At 41.4% G+C, this 22,861-nt stretch overlaps 1 protein-coding gene and 1 long non-coding RNA gene across 5 annotated transcripts in view; one reads left to right on the forward strand and one right to left on the reverse strand.

Moving 5' to 3' along the window:
- The window catches only part of PDE4A (phosphodiesterase 4A), a 1,221,221-nt gene that overhangs the window by 170,733 nt on the left and 1,027,627 nt on the right, over positions 1 to 22,861 (reverse strand). The window lies entirely within an intron of this gene.
- On the forward strand, positions 1,042 to 9,931 carry LOC130367785 (uncharacterized). The gene is made up of 4 exons (XR_008892172.1): positions 1,042 to 1,171; positions 1,267 to 1,339; positions 3,208 to 3,309; positions 9,605 to 9,931. It is a non-coding gene; the product is annotated as an uncharacterized LOC130367785 (long non-coding RNA).

Raw genomic sequence — 22,861 nt, forward strand, 5'->3', positions numbered from 1 at the left:
CTTATAGGCTATAAGCAGCAATGGCATTCAGGAGCACAGAAAAGCTAGGTGATAAGTTCTCACCTAGCTTTTTTATGCTCCTGAATGGCATATCTACTTATAATAGCACAGCTATTATAGAGAGATTGGCCTAGAAGTTATAGACAGGTGTGCTTGACCCCTTCCTGCGAAAAAAAAGTAATAATAAAATTTAATTAACCCTTTCCCTAATAAAAGTTGAATGACCTCCCTTTTCTAATTTTTCAAAGAAACATATTTTATCCCAAAAAAAAAAAAAAAAAAAGTGATATCGCTGCTTATAATGTTGAGTAATCTGCATGGTCAATGGCCCAATTTGGGTATTGTTGTAATCGTAGGGACCTACAAAATAAAGCTAATGGGAGAGACTTATCAAAACCTGTGTAGAGTAGTGGTGCAGGTGCCCATAGCAACCAATCAGATCGCTTCTTTCATTTTTTAAAAAGCCTCTGAAAAATGCGATCTGATTGATTGCTATGGGCAACTGCACCACTCTTCCTCACAGGTTTTGATAAATCTCCCCCAATGTGGGACTGTTTGCAAAAAGTGCACTGTGTAGAAAGACCCCAAAATTGCATTTTTATTCAAGTTTGTCCCACAAATATTTGTTTGTTTGTCATTGCAAAGTATAATTGGTGACGCAAAAAAACAAGCCCTTATATGAGTCTGTAGGTAGAAGAAGAAGAGTTATGTCTAGAGATGAGCGAATCGGAGCTGACGATCCAGAATTCATTACGAATTTCAGAAAATATACGATTCGCAACGAATGTGAATATCGCCGCTATTCTATTGCGCAAATCACTTCATTAAACTCCCTTTACTGCGGTGCAGGGCCCAGGGCATCTAAAATGGCAGATCCACATGTCAGTATATGGGGCAAGGAACGCTGGGAAGGCGGGAAGGGAGGTAGACATGATGACCCTGAATCACATGCAGGATGTAGCCAGTCACCCCTGTGATGTCACAGCCCTATATAATCGGCAGCCATCTTGCGGCCAGTCACTTCATTATATTACACTGCAGAAGGATCATAGGACGCAGAGCCTGTGTGTGTTACAGCAGAGAAAAGCGCAGTCCTCCTAACATCAGATAAAAGAAGCGATCTGATTGGTTGCTGTGGGCAACTCAGCAACCAGCATATTCATCTATCCTGGTAATTTAATGTGCATAACGTGACGGATGCGCTTTATTTGTGTTAAACAAAATTGCTTTGTGTTGCTTTTTCATTTTCTATATTTCGATAAAAAGGCCCATCAAAATCTTCAGCACCAGGCCCATGATCCTCTTAATCCGGCCCTGCCTGCAGCCACCAACAAGTCAAGTAAGAGTCAAGTCAGTCCCTGTCATCTGTCAGGTCAGTGTGGTCATGCCATCTGTCCCTAGGGTAACAACATCTGCCCTGCACCACACACCCCGCCACCACAGTATAAGGATACATTAGTGATATCATGCCGCATTATGTATTCCTATGACGATGTGATTTGCTGGATATATTGGTATACACGTTATGATTGATGTCCTCACTTCTTCACAGAACACAGTTCATCATTTCCCCCAATAACTGAGTCATCGTAAAACAGTAATGTCAGCTGGATGGGCCCCTGGAAGACGTCCCTCGCTCTCCTGTCACTGCCGCATATGATTTATGAGTTGCTGGGTATTTGGCAGCTCTCTGTATTGCTGGTCAGACACAATGAAATGGACACGTTTAATCTTCTCCAAAAATAAGGGCGGACAGCGGTGATCTGTATCCAGCATCGTAGATGAAGGATGAGTTGTTATCCTCCATATGTATCCCTCACAGGACTGCACCGCCAATCCTCTCGGGCGCTGATCACATATCAAGATCTAAGCTAAAAGTTTATGCCAACTTTTACAACTAAATAAGTAAAACAACTAAAACAACAAAAACAACTAAATATAAAGTTGCTGCAATGGTCGTGATTACAAAAGCTCCATCCTTTTAGTGGTTTTGTGCACACAGCGTACAAGCCGCCCTACAGTGCCTTGCATAACTTTTCAAACCCCCCTCCCCCAAATGTTTTGCCCATTTTGCCGTGTGAAAAGCACAATATAAATAGAAGTTTGAAAGTATAAAAACATCTTTTATTGTGACACAAACAACAAAAAAGGTGATATCTGTTAGATGCATAAGTATTCAATCCCCCACCCAGTCGGATTGGATAGAGATGTCTGTGAACGGCAAAGTCCTGCCATAGAATCTTGTTTTAACACATTGAGGGTCCATTCACACGAGTATTCTGCGCAGATTTCATTTGCAGGATTTCAAGCTGTGTTCAGTCATTCAGTTTACATTGAAATCTGTAGCAGAAAACCTGCGCAGAATACTGTACGTGTGAATAGACCCTTAAGGGGTATTCCAGGATTATATTTTTTATTTGACTCTGATACAGGAGCTGTAAAGTTAGTGTAGTTTATAATATAGTGTCTGTACCTGTGTTTCCTGGTGGTCTCGCAATTCTTGATTTTTGCCCCAATGTTTATTTTTAAACAGCATACAAAATGAGCAGCGTCTCAGGTTTTTCCAGGTTGCAGTGCGGCCCGAGACATTACATCACTAGTCAGTTGTTCAGAGGGAGCCTGTCTTTGCTTCAATGGGTTGAGCAACCACTGGGTTGGGGGTGGGGGGGGGTTGGGGGAGATCCTTCTGCAAGGATGTAGTTTTGCAAAAGCTGGAGGCACCCTAGTTAGAAAACACTGGTCTATTGCATAGAAATGACCACAGTTAAGTTTCAATGGGCGGTGTGGCTGATGTGTGGGAGGGAAAAAAGTGACCTCACACTTACAAACAAGGAATTTTGGGACTTTTAGTTGGTGGGAGGGAACTCCAACAGGAAATAACCAGTTCACATAAAAATAGCCACAGCGTTATGGTAATCTCACAACCTTTCTAAGCATGTCCATACAGTCTGGCAGGTACGTACTAAAATCACCTCATGCTGGATAACTCCTTTAACATGCTGTGATCTACTAAACCAGACCTCCCCAACCGGGGTGCCTCCTGCTGTTACAAAGCTACAACTCTCAGCATGCCCAGACAGCCTTTGGCTGTCCGGGCATGCTGGAAGTTGTAGCTTTGTAACAGCTGGAGGCACCCTGGTTGGGAAACACTGTACTAAATCTAATGTAAAGGAAAGTCTAATCTAAAAATATGGGTTCCATTTCTAGGCAGTACAAAAGGCAGTGAATAAAGGACACATCATCTTTATTCTGTAAGTCCTTACGATTACAGAGATTCAATTGAACGCCGATCCAACCACATGGAGACAGGTAAGTGACCTCCAGCCATCATGTCAGCTGATCAGGACCTTGCGACCATACAGCAAAGGCCCAGATCGGCCTCCCTGAAGGACTGACACCACTATTTTAATACTTTTAGATCCCACAGACTTTGATCGTGGAATCTGAAGAGTTAATGGTGGAAATGGGCGTGATCGGCTGTATTGGAATTTGGAGTACATCTCCAAATGGAGCAATAATGAAAAGAAAACAGGGACTGCACTCACCATCCATACGCCATTTTATTGACAGATGTCAGGCATATCGAGCTGGTATAGAGGTGGAGATGGGGGACGCAACCGGGACAGCCTGTTTCACGCTTTCACAGCGCTTCTTCTAGCCGGTGTACAAACCGTTTGTACACCGGCTGGAAGAAGCACTGTGAAAGCGTGAAACGGTCTGTCCCGGTTGCCTCCCCCTCTGTACCAGCTCGATATGCCTGACATCTATCAATACAATGGCGTATGGATGGTGAGTGCAGACTGTGTTTTCTTTTCATTATTACTTATGTACGCTACTGGACTTTGCACCACTGCATCCAACATCATCGTCTGGGAATCCCAACGCTACCCACGCAGTTCACCTGTTACATAGTTACATAGTTAGTATGGTTGAAAAAAGACATACATTCCATCAAGTCCAACCAGGGAACTATCTGCCTTAGTCTTGTAGTGCCGGACTATATTTCCTCTACTCCACATTGTATCTGCCGCTTGAAGACCCCCAAATTTTCCTAGAACAAGGAACCTCAGTTAACCATTGTTGGTCATGTACAAGTCAGAGCTCTGGCTGTTTTCTGGGTTGAATGTGTTTAACATTGCAGTGCTAGTCATTGGCCACTAGATGGCTCTGAGAGCTCAGATTATACCATAGAAGTAATTTTTTTATTTAGTTTTTTTTTTTTTGTTTTTTTTTTTTGTAGAAGAATAGTATTTCCACATTCTTTTCTCTACTTGGTTTAAGTGCTTTATTTCTGATCTTTATTTCTATATTTGCCTTTGTAGAACAGCTTTTGAGGTGGACTGTATAGCCATTTGTGCTTGATTGCATGAGGCCTCCCTGGGATATGATTTGTGAGGCTTCATTTGCAGGTGGGTGTCCTCCGCTGTGGATGCTGCCAGCCATGTGTGCAGCGTCAGTATCTGATTTATTATTGCACGGCGCAGTCATCATACTATGTCCTATACAAGTGTTTCCCAAACAGGGTGCCTCCAGCAAAACTACAACTCCCAGCATATCCAGACAGCCTTTGCAACAGCTGGTGGCACACTGGTTGGGAAAAACTACTACATACTGCCACCAAAATCAGGTCAGATATATAACAAAACACTACAAATTGTTGGATAAAAACAATTACCACTTTTCATTCTATAATGTTCAATACACTTCTGCTTTAATTTCTCACCATTTTCAAGATCTCTGTTTGCTGTCAGTGCGTTTTTGTTTACATCCAAGGCAATGAAAACCTAGTGCCCGACCAGGTTAATAATGAAAGGGGGCTAATATACTTAAAGGGATACTCCACTGGAAAAAAAAATTTTTAAATTAACTGGTGCCAGAAAGTTAAACAGATTTGTAAATGACTTCTATTAAAAAGAAAATCTTAATCCTTCCAGTACTTATCAGCTGCTGTTATGATCCACAGGAAGTTCTTTTCTTTTTGAATTTCTGCCTGACCACAGTGCTCTCTGCTGACATTTCTGTCCATTTTAGGAACTGTCCAGAGTAGGAGCAAATCTGCATAGAAAACCTCTCCTGCTCTGGACAGTTCCTGAAATGGACAGAGGTGTCAGCAGAGAGCACTGTGGTCAGGCAGAAAGGAAATTCAAAGAGAAAAAAACTTCCTGTTGATCATAACAGCAGCTTATAAGTACTGGAAGGATTAATATTTTTTAATAGAAGTAATTTACAAATCTGTTTAACTTTTTGGCATCAGTTGATTAAATTTTTTTTTCCAGTGGAGTACCCATATAAAGGGTCTCATCCTGTATTAGAAAAACAGAGGATTTCTTCCACACCTGTACTCAGTGTGTAGTATTGCAGTTTAGTTCCATTGTGCTGTTTTTAGCATTAACATCTCCAAAGCCTTCACTATGAGCCTCAAAGGAGAGAGGCTCAGTAGTTCATTTGAATGGCCCCATGTAATGCTACATTTCCCCAGCAGAGGCCGCTGCAAGAGAAATATTAGGCCATAGGTGGATTATTTGGGAGATGACAGCTAATGTCTTGACGTCTGCGATTTTGCAGTGATTTTTGCAGTTTTCTTTCTGCGACTTTGCAGTGAAATAACAGGATTCTACTGCAATTTTTTTGCAACCCTTGTAAAATAGATACATTTTTGATGCAATTTCACAAACATCACAAGGAAAAATGTTTAAAAGGATGTGGAAAAATTGCACTGTGTGAACACAGCTTAAAGAGGGTGGATCTACTGTGATCAGCAGATTGCTATGTAACCTCCAGTTAGAAAGGAGAGGAATTCACTAGACAACTACTATCATGAGCCACGCAACACTCAAGATTGTTTCCATGTACTGACAGAAAGCACAGATCTTGAAAACAGTGACAAATGGAATTATAAGTATTGTACAGTGAGAAGTGATTGCATTATTTACACAGATTTAGCTTTACTTGCAAAAAAAACAAAAAAACAATTTTAGGGCAGGGTCACATGGGGCGCATCTGCAGCATGTTTTACACTGTGGATGCACCGACGGCAGTCACACAGGGACTGCAGAGCAACAGGGAAGCTCTGTGTGTCCGCTCGTGGCAGCGGATTTCTACAGCTGCAAGCTCACTCTGCAGTCCTTCTGCGACTGCCGCCGGCGCATCCACAGTGTGAAATACGCTGTGGGTGCGCCCCATGCGACCCAGCCCTTAGGAAAGCATATATATGGAGTGTACTTCCTGCTGCGCAAAATCCGCACAGCGGTAAATGTGCTGCATATTCTCCTATGAGCAGACACAGGGCTACCTGCAGCAGCCCTGTGTGTGCATTGATGTGGGCCTGCCTCCAAACATCATTGCACACACAGGGCTGCCACAAGTATCCCCAGTGTGTCTGCTCATAGGAGAATACACAGTTTATTTCTCGCTGCTCCAGTCTCAGAAACCTCTGTGTTTCCAGAACTGGAGACGTGATGTCACACCACGCCCCCTCCATTCATGTCTAATCATGTCTATGGGAGGTGGCATGATGGCCTTTAAAGCGTACATGCAGTGGTACCTAAATTCCTTAAATGAGGCACCCTTTTCCCTGCTGCTCCCAGCGTGAAACCCAAAGTAATGCGATTCTATGTCACTGGGTCGCTGAATACTGATTTTGCACAGATGTGAGGAGAAAAGTGCCTTGTTGGGGCATTAAGGTGCCAATTTCAAAATGAACAGGATTAAAAAATATTACAATTGTGCATGGTGCTGCACAATAGTCATTTGTCATATCACAACTAAATGTAGGCTTTAAGTAACTGACAGTAAAAAGATGTTTTTTAAAATGAAGGTGAAGAGCAAAACCAGGCAGAACCTTTGGCAAAGTGGCCAAAAACAAGTGCTGTGTGGCCCATTCCTATAGCAATTATGACAGGGGGCTACTAACTTTACAGCTGGCAGAACAGACAAGAACAACCATTGACTATCCTACGGCTATGGCATTTATTACAGGGGGCTGCCAACTAACTTCATGGTTTTCTTGTCATAGACAGACCAAGCCGAACAATTGTTGGCTTTACTATTGTAAGAGGATTTTTGGCAGGGGGCTGTCAACTTCATGTTATTTTGGCATAGAAAAAAATAGGGCAGCACAATTGTCGGCTGTCCCACTGTTATAGCATTTATGACAGGGGGATGCAAACGGTAAGGTTATCTTACCATAGACACAACAGGCCAGAACAATTGTCAGCTGTCCCAATGCTATTATCAGAACCCATAGGGTTAACCGGTTCTGATGTTTCTCTTTGTTTGTTTTGTTTGCTAGGCTATGCCTAGTTGTCTGACTGGTTCAGTTTTGCTGGTATTAGTGACTTTCTGGCTTGGCTTCCTGACTCTTCTCTTGTATTGGTGACTTGGCACCTTTTGACAACTCCTGGTATAGACAGCTAGTGGACTTTGACTAATTGTGTGTGTTTGTTTAGTATTATTTCTGTTAGTTTGTGTGCTTCCTGACTGTATCCCAACCTGTGTCTGTTTTGTAGTTTATTTTGTTGACAGTGAATTCGATCACTTATTTAGGAAGGGACCGTCACCGTGGTTGTCGATCCGCTGTTTAGGTTTGATAGGCAAATAGGTAGGGTCAGAAAGAGAGGGTGAGATCGGGGCTGCACTCCTTCCCTGCCCATACGTGACAGCTATTGCATTTATAATGAAGGGTTGCCAACTTTACAGCTGTCTTAACATAGAACAGACCAGAACAATTGTTGGCTTCTCGTTACAACATTTGTGTATAGAGGCTGTCATCTTTACGGTTGTCATACCATAGACCAGTATTTCCCAATTAGGGTGACTCCAGCTGTTGGAAAACTACAACTTCCAGCATGCAGAGAGTTGTATTTTTGCAACAGCTGGAGGCACCCTGGTTGAAAAAAAAAAACAGGCTTGAACAATTGTCAGCTGTCCCACTGCTATTGAACACGTGTTTGTCTTGCAGAACAGGCCAGGACAATTGTTAGCCGTAGCATTGCTATGGCATTTATGGGATGGGGCAGGCAGATTAACACTCATCAGGAGAACAGGCTATAACAATGGCCGACTCCAATAAAGCTTTAGCCATACCGCCTGATAGCACCACTCACTATATTGTCCCAGTCATAGACACCTCAGAAAGTATCAATGTACTATGTTTAATCTGGCTCATCAAAAATTACTGCATATATGAAGCAGCAGATGTCCCGGCTGACAGCCTTCACTTTACTCCAGTAATGTGATAATCTGATAAATTGGCACAAGGCGATTTTATGTGGGAGAAGTGAGCTTGCTCTATTAATGGATAGTCTATGTCGGTGACAGGGAATGCATCTTGTAATAAGACTACCTGTAAAGCAGGGGAAAAGACTGATAGGTCATGTCCTGTTGTCTTTGCAATGTATACACCTACTGGCCACTTTATTAGGTATACCCTGCTAGTACCTGGTTGGAACATTTACCCTCATTCTTTTTTATCTACTTTCCACAAAGAGCTAGAAACATTTTACTCCATATGGACATGATGACATCACACAGTTCCTCCATATGGACATGATGACATCACACAGTTCCTCCATATGGACATGATGACATCACACAGTTCCTCCATATGGACAAGACGACATCACACAGTTCCTCCATATGGACATGATGACATCACACAGTTCCTCCATATGGACATGATGACATCACACAGTTCCTCCATATGGACATGATGACATTACACAGTTCCTCCATATGGACATGATGACATCACACAGTTCCTCCATATGAACATGATGACATCACACAGTTCCTCCATATAGACATGATGACATCACACAACGTGATACCTGGTATCGATGGGTAAACGATACCTGGTACCCAGAGACCAAATCGATAGGATGTCCCTTGGTGACGCAAATTCAATATCAATAGTTGTAGAAATTCACCAATAAGGCTCTTGATTTCTCTTCACTTAACTTTTACTTCACAAATGATCAAAAATTACAAAAAATTATAATAATACACAGACTAGTGCTGGGATAGGGGGAAAGGATACAGGTGAGTAACTACAATAAGGACCCTGCCTAAATAGCTATGGAACAGGGGTAGGGAAAACAAAAAAAAAAAGTATATACATGGACACCGCACAGTGGCGAATCTCTCTTGCCAACTCTTTTCACCCGTTGATTACAGGGGCTCATCAGGGAGTAAGAGGAGACCACATTGGGGTACAAAATATAATGATATTAAAAGGTATAATGCATACATAAACCAAAATAATGGTGACAATAGTATAAAAAATTATTTAAGCAGCGTTTTAAGCGCAGTTAGAAGGTGTCAGCCAGTCTGAGATAGAACCAAAGCTTCAGTCAGTGTCAATGTTAATAGTCAAGGTATGTCACTGAGTCACAGAGACAAGTCAATAGAAGCATAGAAAAGGTTGCACATACGAATACATAGATACACCATTATTGATAATTGTGTAGTATGAAGAACATGAAGTTAGTGGAGCCTTACATAGACGTATATAGTTTTGTTGATGTCCACAATTATGGCAGGCTATTATGTGTATGGCAACCCAAATTTTGTTGATCCTCAATTCCTATCCCACAATAATCTGTAGGTCCATGATAGAGACCATCAGTACAGATGAACCAACCAGATGAAAAAGGCAAACTGTGATAGAACTCCGGGCCTACTATACAAGTCCTGCTCTTGCAGAAGATGGTACTGGTATCACAAAAGAATAGAGAGGGGACTCAGGTACAGGTGAAAGATCAAGCACCCCAAGAGGATGAAGCTGATGAGCTGGTGTTAGAAGATATGGTAGGAGCAGGACGAATATGCCCGGAGACGCCGCTCAGATTCAGTGTTGCAGGCTTCTTATTACATAAAGGCAAATTATATCTAAAAATAGATTTAATCCAGCAATTCATCATATGCATGCATCTTAAAGAGATCCTCCAGGGACCTGTCACACAGCTGTCTTCATATAGTATCTGTCCTGACTGGAAGCAAAGCTCCTTCAATGACAACAAGCAGCACTTTACGACCCCCTTGACCACACACAAGATCTTACCTGATCTTGTCCAGGATTAGAAAGCATGGAAGCTTCTTACCAGGCAACTAAGCCATATTTATTGAATTATAAGCTCCAGTACTGGACACAGCCTAAGAACAATGGTTGCGCTGTTTCTTAACAATGGTCGTGTAAAATTGGAGACTGTGTACCCTTAAAATTGTGGGCTCACTACTTTAGATGGAGAACATAGGATCCCTACATTCTCTACTTGAGTACTGACTCTTGCAGCTCTTGGACCCAATGCAAAATCTGTTACGTGGTCCACCACCTACAATATATGCCTCTACTGGGTGGCCCGGGTGTGACTGTTACTTTTAACCCCATAGTTATACCCCTGAGTTGTTTTTATTTCACCATTCCATGCCATGCCTTTAGCCTGTCCTACACCCTGTCATCTGTCATCACATCTGACCTTTCTGTTGCCTTTTACATGACCGATCACCTCTATCGCAATGACGCTCCACTCTGTGTTGTCTGGACTCCTTCTGTTCGGCCTCTGGGCCATCACAATTCCAAGTTAAAACAAAAATCCATTCCTTATTGCTGTAATGTTGTTTTGCTCGGCTCACATCTCTCTCTTCCTGGACCACAAGGTTAGTGTTTGCCTTCCTAGATCAGGTTCCCCAAGAAGAAATCTAAAATGGAAACACTAATGTATTTAGGAGGACCACAAGGAATGAGCACAGACGTAATGCAGTCTGTAGACACATCCTGGTGTCCATATCTATTATGATGACATTCTACATACTTGACCTTGGAAAATACAATTTTAGCCTTAATTCTATTGGAGATACTTTCCCAAAGAGGAATTAACATTGCACCAAGGATGGGATCCATGTTTGAGATGCAATAATATATAGAAGGTTCTTCCTCAGTTGGTGGCAAATATGTGGTGGAATAAGGTGGTTGAGGATAGGGCGTAGAAAGACTGTCCTCCATAACAGTGATAGTCAAACCTAAAGGAAAGCCCTCAAGATCTCCCACATTGCCGGACACCATGTAAGCCAAGCCTTGGTGGTTTGGAGAGTGCTCAATTTCCGACTAACAGATACTTAAATGTTGGCAGATCTGTTCTACGTTATATTTATATTGACCACAAATTTGACCAGATTCCAGGACAGGAAATAAGGGAAATATTGTAAAGGAAAGGTTCAGCAATTGTTCTGCTCTCTGAGCTATGATCCATTCAAGTGTTTGATGAATCTTTACATATAAAACTAAAAGGTGTGTATGTATGAATGCATGTATGTACTGTATGTTCCAGCATAACTTCCAAATGGCTGGAGATATTTCATTGAAAGTTGGTAAATTAAATTAACCCTAACCCACCCCATTATGCAAGGTTGTTTTTTTTTTTGTTTTTTTTCATCTGAAGTCCCATGAAAATCTATAAATCTTTGGGACTTTTAGGTACATCTCACGTTACTCTCAAGCTGCAAAGATTGCCCGGGACTTTTAAACATCCTACTGTCTGTCCAGTATGCAGGTGCAGAGAATGTTTAGTGGGGGGAAAGGGATATGAGGTCAGAATATGAGAATGGTAAATGAGGATGGTATATGAGGATAGGATATGAGGATGGGAGATGAGGTTGGGATAGAAAAATGGGATATGAGGAGGAGAGCATCATTGTTGCTTTTCCTCTCCCACGAGGTTTAAGTAGGAAGACCGGGCAACATTGGGTACTCAGCTAGTAGGGACATAAAGTAGCCCCTAGACTCATCCTAACATTTGGGTGAAAGCTAATGAGCAGCAAGAAGGATCTTAGCTGCTCTGCAGCAAATAAGTGTGCATTGTGACCACTGCCCCCAAATAAATACCAGCTTATTATTTTATCATTGTTTAGGGGGAAGGAAGATAAACTTGAATGGGACAACACTGTAACAGGTAATACCTTTTTAGCTCCCAGGACATCCCCTTCAGTTGGCCGAACTCAGAGAGTCCAGGCAGTGTGCCCTCAATATGGACTCTAAGTGCACATTCACACTATGGACTTTCTGAGCAGCACCCTTCAGAAAACTTTTCATTGTTTTGAACGGTATTCACTTGCACCATGCACCCTGCTTAATTTCCGTTATGGAAATTCCACTTTCTGGATTTTGCCAAAAGAATGAACAAGTGGATTCTGTCTGCGAATCCCATTGGATAAACATTGCCGTTAATGGTGCAGGTGCTACCGTGCATGGAAATGTCTGCCTGGAATTTCACGTTCAATAACATTAAAATAGTGAAAATGACAATCTATTTCTCCAAAAATGTGACTCTTCTATTTTGAAAACAACCTTTGATATCCAAAAACATGGAGAGAAACATGAGGGAGGCATGCATCGAGCCCAAGAGCCTCCTACGGGTTGGCAGAATCTATTTCTCTTCCGACAGGGAAACCCCTCTGTGATGGATCATGCTCACGTAGCGCTCGTAGCTTCGAGACACACGTTTGCAAATGAATGCCGTCTACTCTATTCTATCCTTTTTCTTCCCTGCATTTACTTTCCATTGAGCACCACAGAAGATGTGACTGCAGGCCCCAAACGTTCCGGGGGTATTTTCTGTAGCAATTAACACACCTCTCTCTGAGATTTATAAAAGTCTCCTCACAGATCTTGGAATGGAATTACACTGAGCTGTTTTCTAAGCCACAAAGCCACCTCTGGCTAAGTTGCCAATGCATTTCCTGGGCGAGATTTAATTGTAGCAGCCACATAGCCGGGATGGATGAGTAACACCTTGTGAAGCTGGCAGGATGAACTCTCGAATTTCATATTGCTGTCAGACACCCAGCAGTCTCTCTGGTGGAATACACTCGCTCGGCGCTTGACTTTAATCTGATGGATCTTTTTCTTGCTGCTCCCCATGGTTTAACGTAAGTGTCATGAAATCAATGAGGTCGGGAGCAACGTACATCAAAAGGCTTTAAATCAAATGCTACGGAGCAGACAATACATTAGCCGGCTTGGATGTGTCCCTGATCAATATATGTATTTTCTGTTTTTATTGTGCAGCCATCAGATCATTTTATATTTTTCTTAACATATAAATCATAAATGCCACTGTGAACTTTGGATTGTTTTGGTGGCTGCAAGTGAAGGTCTGAATGGAAAATGATGTTGCTGGGGAAATCTAGTCAGATGGGGCGTTCCCAGCAGGATTCTGACAGGGAGCATTCATGCTCAGTGCTGCGGGTTATATAGGAACCTATACAAGAGAGATCCATACTATATAGGAGGTAGTTATATCCTTGTACATAGAGAATTATAGTAGTTCTAATTCCAGTATTATTGTAGTATCTAGCTCATCCTGAGTGCTAGCTGAGCAGTCTATTGTTAAACAGCACACACAGGTAAGTAGTAGGTCGGCACAGGTGTGGAGTTGGTGCACGTGGATAGAACAATGTAATAGTAGTAGAACGAATCCCGGCACACAGATGTCTTGATGCAAATCTTTTATTTTTATTCAAGCATTATCTCATGCAACAAATGAACACAGCACGCGTTCCGGCTTGGTAACCTTTTTCAACTGCATAGTAGTCCTGGGCAGCATGACCAAAAATGTATATCACAGTATTTTTCTAAATTATGGCGGTTTCAAATTATACCAGTATTTCGGGGGAGGGGGGTCCTCAGTATAGTGTCAGGTGGTCTGGGGTCCTCACCATGGTACCCGGGGTCTCGGTCAGGCCGGTCGGTAACTCTCCTCCATGTCTCCGCAGTTCTGGTTGACTTTCCCGCGCTTGACCGGAAGTCACGTGCCCGCCGGGAGTTTTAGTCCCCTCCCAGCTCCTCAGGGTCAGTTCAGTGCGGCTCGGACTACACTTCCCAGAGACGCTGTGCGGCTGGACGTTTCTCTACTCCATAACGCATTGGAGTTGGTTGCTATGGAAACGGTATTGCGGTATGTGAAAAATTCTTATCGTAAAGAAAAAGCACACCGGTATTCGGTATGAACCGGTATACTGCCCAGTACTACTGCATAGTACAAGCTAGTACAGACACAGTATTTATGCTTTAAAGATAATTAGAGCAATTACAAGTATCCCAACATCCCACCAAACAAAAACAAAGACAAAGGCAAAGAACAAATGTAAACAAACATAATACACGTGGCAAGATCTCCTACAAATGACGGTCAGTGCTCAATTCTGTTAAATCCTTTTTAAGTAGTTCTCTAAAAGAAAAGAAGAAAAAAACAATATACAAATATACCTGAAAATGTAATAACCTATAGCAACGGGGTGATCTCATAGTCGCGGTTTAAGTTGCGAGGTTCCAAAGTGCCCAACCTGTGAAACCAAAAAGCCTCTTTCCGTAATAAGAGTTTCTTAATATCTCCTTCCCTTCTCGGGGGGACGAATTTCAACTGTGCCACTGTATGGCCCTTCTGTTTAAAATGAAAGGGAATCGATAAAAGAGTATTGGTACACCTGATATGGGATTTGTGCCTGTTTATGCTGTCTCCTACAGGCTGGGTGGTCTCCCCAACGTATAGGAGACCGCACGGGCACTTAACGATGTAGATAACATTTTTTGAATGGCAAAATGGTAAAATGCCCCTTAATGAAATAACTGGTACCTGAATGGGGGTGCTGGACCTTATCCCCTCTAATGATGTTATTGCATTGAGAGCGAGAAAAACATGGGAAACTGCCGCATCTCTTGGAGGTAAGGTAAGTTTGTCTGACTGTTCTCGTGGTGCCGCAGATTTGAGCAACGTTTGTTACAGATCAAAGGCGGACTATGGAATTCCTCAATCTGAGGATATGATTTTGTTAAAATTGACCAGTGATTTTTAACAATAGCATCCACTTTATAGCTTAAAGGGTAGTATGTCCTAATAAAAGGAATGCGTGTTGGTTTCTTACTGTCCCTTGTCTCCACAGGTCTCTGGTGCTGATGTAAGAATCTGTTTCAATAGCCTCTTTCGTGTCATTTTAATTGAAGTTCACCAATTCTTTCCGTCCGCCTTTTGGGATCTGTAACAATACGTGACATCCTCTCTCTCTCTGTGAAAATAAAATAAATACATTTATCTCAGAATACAGAGACCTAAGAGTCATTAGCCCAGATGTGTTCCTTTTTACAGAACAAAAGTCCGGAAGTGCCTGTATTTTACACACTACCTAAAATACAGAAGTGTCTATCCAACCCTCCTGGTCGCCCGATTGTGGCCTCCACGGACTCTGTACTCTCTCCTTTATCCATCATTGATTCCGTTAAAAAAAAAAAAAAAAAAAACTCCAGCATTTATGGTAGACACATCAGATTTTCTGATAAAATTGACTAATGTACCCAATGTGACTTCTGATACCTGGCTTACTACTATAGATGTAGTGAGTCTTTACACATCTACAGAGCATTGTAATGGTATTAGTGCTACTGAATGGTTGCTTGAAAATAGCAATTATGATTTCAACCAAAACTTTTTTGGGGGGAAATGTTGCGCATTGTATTGGAGAAAAACTATTGGAGGAAAACTATTTTCCATGGTGAACTTCATTTAAAATTACAAAAAAGAGGCTATTCAAACAGATTCTGACCTGTGGAGACAAGGGACAGTAAGAAACCAACACGCATTCCTTTTATTAGGACATACCATCCTTTAAGCTATAAAGTGGATGCTATTGTTAAAAATCACTGGTCAATTCTAATAAAATCATATCCTTGGATAGAGGAATTCCATTGTCCGCCTTTGATCTGTAACAAACTTTGCTCAAGTCTGCAGTGAAGGCAGATGTGGGCACCACGAGAACAGTCAAACTTACCTTACCTCCAAGAGATGCGGCATTTTCTCATGTTGATCTTGCTCTCATTAGAGGGGATAATGTTCAGCACCCCCAATCAGGTACCAGTTATTCCATTAAGGGGCATTTTACATGGCATTCAAAAAATATAATCTGCGTCGTTAAGTGCCCGTGCGGTCTCCTATATTTTGGGGAGACCACTCAGCGTGTAGGAGACTGTATAAACAGGCACAAATCCCATATCAGGTGTACCAATACTCTTTTACTCATTCCCTTTAATTTTAAACAGAAGGGGGGCCATACAGTGGCACAGTTGAAATTTTCAAATTATTAATGACGTCATCCCCCCAAGAAGGGGAGGATATATTAAAGGGGTACTGCGCTGCTCAGCGTTTGGAACAAACTGTTCCAAACGCTGGAGGCGGCAGCTCGTGATGTCATAGCTGCACCCCATCATGCCACCACGCCCCGACCCCTCAATGCAAGTCTATGGGAGGGGGCGTGACAGCTGTCACGCCCCCTCCCATAGACTTGCATTGAGGGGGCGGAGTGTGACATCATGAGGGGACAGGGCTATGATGTCACAAGCTCCCTGCTCCTTTGTTCCAAACGCTGGAGCAGCACAGTACCCCTTTAAGAAACTCTTCTTACGGAAAGAGGCTTTTTGGTTTCACAGGTTGGGCACTTTGGAACCTCGCAACTTAAACCGCGACTATAAGATCACCCAGTTGCTATAGGTTAGTACATTTTCAGCTATATTTGTATACTTATGGTTTTCTCCTTTCCTTTTAGAGAACTACTTAAGAAGGATTTAACAGAATTGAGCACTGACCGTCATATGTAGGAGATCCTGCCACGTATATTAGGTTTGTTTACATTTGTTCTTTGCCTTTTTGTTTGGTAAAGGTTGTTGGGATACTTGTAATTGCTCTAATTATCTTTAAGGCATAAATACTGTGTCTGCACTAGCTTGTACTATGCAGTTGAAAAAGGTTACCAAGCCGGAACGCGTGCTGCGTGCGTTTGTTGCATGAGATAATGCTTGAATAAAAAGAAAAGATTTGCATATTGTTAAACAGCAAGCTGTGCCTGGTGTTTTTTCTTTGGATGCATATTATAGTAGTTTTATTCTTGTATATAGGAGCAGTATTATAGTGGTTTTATTCTTGTACATAGGAGCAGTATTATAGTAATTATATTCTTGTACATAGGGAGCAGTATTATAGTAGTTATATTATTGTATATAGGAGCAGTATTATAGTAGTTATATTCTTGTATATAGGAGCAGTATTATAGTAGTTATATTATTGTATATAGGAGCAGTATTATAGTAGTTATATTCTTGTATATAGGAGCAGTATTATAGTAGTTATATTCTTGTATATAGGGGCAGTATTATAGTAGTTATATTCTTGTATATAGGGGCAGTATTATAGTAGTTATATTATTGTATATAGGAGCAGTATTATAGTAGTTATATTCTTGTATATAGGAGCAGTATTATAGTAGTTATATTCTTATCCATAGGGAGCAGTATTATAGTAGTTATATTCTTGTACATAGGGAGCAGTATTATAGTTGTTATATTCTTGTTTATAGGGAGCAGTATTATAGTTGTTATATTCTTGTATATAGGAGGCAGTATTATAGCAGTTATATTCTTGTACATAGGAGCAGTATTATAGTAGTTATATTATTGTATATAGGAGCAGTATTATAGTAGTTATATTCTTGTATATAGGGGCAGTATTATAGTAGTTATATTCTTGTATATAGGAGCAGTATTATAGTAGTTATATTCTTGTATATAGGAGCAGTATTATAGTAGTTATATTATTGTATATAGGAGCAGTATTATAGTAGTTATATTCTTGTATATAGGGGCAGTATTATAGTAGTTATATTCTTGTATATAGGAGGCAGTATTACAGTAGTTATATTCTTGTATATAGGAGCAGTATTATAGTAGTTATATTCTTGTATATAGGAGCAGTATTATAGTAGTTATATTCTTGTATATAGGAGCAGTATTATAGTAGTTATATCTTTGTACATAGGAGCAGTATTATAGTAGTTATATTCTTGTATATAGGAGCAGTATTATAGTAGTTATATTCTTGTATATAGGAACAGTATTAAAGTAGTTATATTCTTGTACATAGAGGGCAGTATTATAGTAGTTATATTCTTGTACATAGAGGGCAGTATTATAGTAATTCTTTTTTGTACATCGGGATATTCTGTATTATAGAAGTCTATAGGTATAGAATGGTTTTATAGAAGAGTTGAGGAAATAACGGGTGCATTATCACCCTATTAGAAACCATTATCACCCTATTATGTGCACATAACATATATCCTATGACACAATTTAAACTGCTGTAATATTTTGACACAAGCCTCTTCTTCGAGACAGAATAAGCTGCTGTAATTCTGTAAGACGTGAGTGATATTTGGTGACATGTTGTGATCCAGAATACCATTTAGTGACATTGAATTAACCTTTTTAAGGCATAATCGGATTTGGCGACCTAGACGTTATAGAGTGTTGTACACATTTCGTCACGTTGATATGCCATTTATACATATGCTGTGTCTAGGCCATTGTTTCTCAACCAAGGCACCTCCAGCTGTTGTAAAACTACAACTCCCAGCATGCCTAGACACCTGCATGCAAGATTTCCTACATTTTTCATTATTTTCATTATTTTAGCTATTTCCTCGGGGAAGCGCTTCTGACAGTTTTCATTTTCCTTCCTACAATCCTTCTTAGGGATCTTTTTCCTCCGCTTAGTTCTACATAAATGTAAGAATCCTCTGACGATAGCGCAGGTTTATAAATACGGTGCCCACGTTCATTGGTTTCAGGCAGAAGCCAGATATAGGCGAGCGGTGGAGTCATGTGGCTCCGCTGCGATCTGTGCATTCGGCTGTGCTCTATATATACATGGCTATATACATGGATATATCACCCAGAGCTCATCCTTAGGACAGCTGTATACAGATGAGTAATCTGACAAAGAGCCCTATAATCATTGTGCTCAGCTCTGTCATTATCATATATATATATATATATATATATATATATATATATATATCAACATATGCGTGTATTTCTGTATGTCTGTATGTTCCAGCAAATCTGTGTGTATGTATGTATTTTCTAGCAACTCCAAATGACTGTAGATATTTCGAGGACATTTGGTACACATGTTACTTATATTTCAGAGTTAAATAAACCCTAAACCCCCCCCCCCCCATTTGTGAGGGTGGGGTTTTACTCTGAAGTCTCATGCAAGTCTATGGGACTTCTGGTACATCCTCTGATCGGGTAACTCTCGGGCTGCAGTGATTGCCTGGGACTTTTAACCATCCTGCCGAATGTCCAGCAGACAAGTACAGAGAATAGTAGGTGCAGAAGATGGGATATGAGGACGGGATAGGAGGACGGGAGATTAGGTCAGGATATGAGGATGGGATATGAGGCGGGGAAACGAGGAGATCGGCATATGAGGAAAGAATATGAGTATGAGTATGGGATGAGTATGGGATATGAAGAGGGGATGTGAGGTCGGGATATGAGTAGGGGATGTGAGGTCAGGATATAAGGAGGGGATGTGAGGATGGGACATAAGGTTGGGATATGAGGTGGGGATATAAGGTTGCCATTACCCCCCACCTTCCGCGATTTCCAGAGTGGGGCCCTGGCTCTATAGATGGAAGATGCTCTGTTCACTTCTATGGGAGCACCGAAGATTCCTAAGTATAGTACTCGGGCAGGTGCTCTTAAAGAAATAAAGGCTGGGGCCCCATTCTGGAGATCTCAGTGGTCGGACCCCCCCCGCGACCAGACACATATCCTCTAACCTGTGGATAGGGAATAAGTTATTTTTCACATGAGTAATCCTCTTAACCACTTCATTGCAGCTTCAGTAAAGATGTGCCACGCTTACTTTTCCATAAATTCCCTGAACGGAGAAGACACCGAGGAGGCAGGTAAGGTCCCTCCCGGTATCCTGTAAGCACTAACCCGGCTATTCAGTCGGGCTGTTCGGGATCGCCGCATTGAAATCGCGGCGGTCCCGAACAGCCCGACTGAACAGCCGGGTTAGTGTCACTTTCCCTTCAGACGCGGCGGTCAGCTTTGATCGCCGTGTCTGAAGGGTTAATACAGGACATCACCGCGATCGGTGATGTTCTCTATTAGCCGCGTGTCCCGGCCGTTGATGGCCGCAGGGACCGCCGCGATAGGGGTGTATTCGCCGTATAAGACGCACCAACTTTTTCCCCCCCGTTTTGGGGAAGAAAAAGTGCGTCTTATACAGCGAAAAATACGGTAATTAAAAATAGAGCTGGGGCCTGTAAGATAATAGAAAAAAGCCATACTCACCTAGCCTCGGTGCCCTGCTGGCTCTGTCACCTTCCTGCTTCTGAGACGAGCACTACTAGCAGGAACTGCGTATGAACCAATCAATAACCACAGTGGTTCCCCTCTCAGCCTGTGATTGGGATTAGGGGACCAGTAGTAAATTGGGGCGAGGTAACTATTTTTTTTTTACTATTTTTTTACAGGCCCCAGCATCATATCAATTTTTATACAAGTGCCGGAACACCCCTTTAAGGTGCCCATACACCTTCAACAGCTGTCAGACAAAAGCTTGTTCAGTCAACAGTTACTCCTACCCCCATACACATGTATGCTTGGTTCAGCTGAGCATGTATGTTTCTTTTAATGGGAAAAGGGCTGTAGGCTGCTGCCAGACACCTCTGATGGCAAAAGACCTGGTGTTAAAAAACCAACATGCCCAATACTTCTCTTTCCAATATCATATGTCAGCGGAGTTATACTCGTTACCTGGCAGGCTCAGCTTTTCCGTACGGAGTACTGGCCTTTAGTAGCCAATTATGCACCTGCAGTATATAGACATAGACTGGAGGTGACGCTGCAACCTTCAGACAAATTTAACCACTTGTTATCTTGTCCAGTATAGAGACAGTAGGCAAGAACATGGCAATCTTTGCATAGACTTTGCACCTATTTCTATTACAGTCAATACAGCAAGAGACAAAATTCATCATATTTCTCCCATTTAAACCTTTTAGTTGCGGCTTTAGTACTTTACTACCAAGATACATAAAACTGGAGACAGATGGCATATGGTATAATACTAATCTATTTTAGATCAGCGAACATCTAATCCCTGCTAATTTAAAGATTGAAGGGTAATACACGTTATGTAAAACCTAAAAAAGACACCAAAATATTGCTAGGATATGCCATCATTTTGTGACCATGGGGGTCCAACCTTGGAGAGCCCCCACTGACCCTAAGAATGAAGGGGCCACAACACTATTTTAGCGCTGCCTCCCTTTTACAGTTTTTCTTTCTCTCTATAGAATGGTGCCATGGCCATCCACTAGTTCAGACCCCCACAGATCAGAAACGGAAGGCATAAATACTCCCCTTTTTAAAGGGCAGGTTCACTATAAAGATATTTGTTCATAAACAGATAATAAAAGTAAAAATAAACATATTTGTGGTATACTTTCATACGTTTTTTGTGCCGTGCATGACCTAGAGATAGAAATTCAGGAGAGAGGGTTGAAAAGTCAAAGTGAGTTGCAGCACAGTAGTTTCACTATGTAGTCTGACTCCACCCCCTAACTGCCTGGTAGAAGCTTTGGGGGGCGGAGCTGACTACATAGCCAGACTACTGTGCCAAAAAAACTATTTTGTTTATTTTCTTACGTCAACCCTTTCTTCTAGTCAAACAAAGCTCACCATCTAATGCAAATATGACAAATGTGTTTTTCTTAGGTTTAGAAATTTTTTTTTTTAAACATTTTTGAAGAAAAGTTACCCTTTAAAGGGGTACTCTGGTGGGAAACTATTTTTTTTACTGGCATCGCAAAGTTAAACAGATTTGTAAATTACTTATATATAAAAATCTTAATCCTTCCAGTACTTCTCAGATTCTGTATGATCCACATGAAGTTCTTTTCTTTTTAAATTTATTTTCTGTCTGACCACAGTGCTCTCTGCTGACACTTCTGTCCATGTCAGGAACTATCCAGAGCAGGAGAGGTTTGCTATGGGGATTTGCTCCTGATCTGGACAGTTCCTGACATGGACAGAGGTGTCAGCAGAGAGCACTGTGGTCAGACTGGAAAGAACTACACAACTTCCTCTGTAGCATGCAGCAGCTGATAAGTACTGGAAGGAATAAGATTTTTAAATAGAATTTACAAATCTGTATAATTTTGTGGCACCAGTTGATTTAAAAAAAATATATATTAATTTTTTTCCCATCAGAGTACCCTTTTAATCCATCCTTCCTACAGCTTGCTCACACAAACATCAACCAACCTATGGATGGCCATAAAATAAAGACTGCCTAATATATGAATGACAGCACAGAAAAAGGAGAGGATTAACACCTTACTTGCTGGTCTGCTTTTATATACAGTAAATACCCATCAAAAAATGCAAGGATAGGAGTTTAACCTGAAAATTAGGGGTTATCAATATATAAACCAGTGTTTGCCAACCAGTGAGTCTTCAGCTGTTGCAAAACTGCAACTCCCAGTATGCCCGGACAGCCTTTGGCTGTCTAGGCATGCTGGGAGTTGTAGTTTTGAAACCGCTGAAGGCACTCAGGTTGGGAAACACTGGTATAGACCTAGATGTGCATACCACAGCCTATACTACTTTTCTTCTATCCATTTTAGAACTGATTTCGGAAGGTGGACAGTCAAGATGTCAGACTAGATATTCAAGTCTAATATACCTTGAGAGTGTGTTTAAAAATAAATAAACAATATATATATATGTGCGTGTGTATAAACACTGGTAGCCTACGACATACACAGGAGGAGTGATCTGACTGCCTCAGTGAATCACCCTGGAGAACTCACCAGGTTTAAGTGCTTTGACCTTCTCACCCTAGCACGCACCGCAATGCTAAGCCGGCAAAATAAGTAAGTCATTGAAACGTGTCTATATAACTATATATAACCAAGCCAAAGTCAACCGCAAAAGTCAATTAAACTCAAGTGCCATACG

This window comes from Hyla sarda, chromosome 4 (genome assembly GCF_029499605.1).
Source record: "Hyla sarda isolate aHylSar1 chromosome 4, aHylSar1.hap1, whole genome shotgun sequence".
Classification (NCBI taxonomy): Eukaryota; Metazoa; Chordata; class Amphibia; order Anura; family Hylidae; genus Hyla; species Hyla sarda.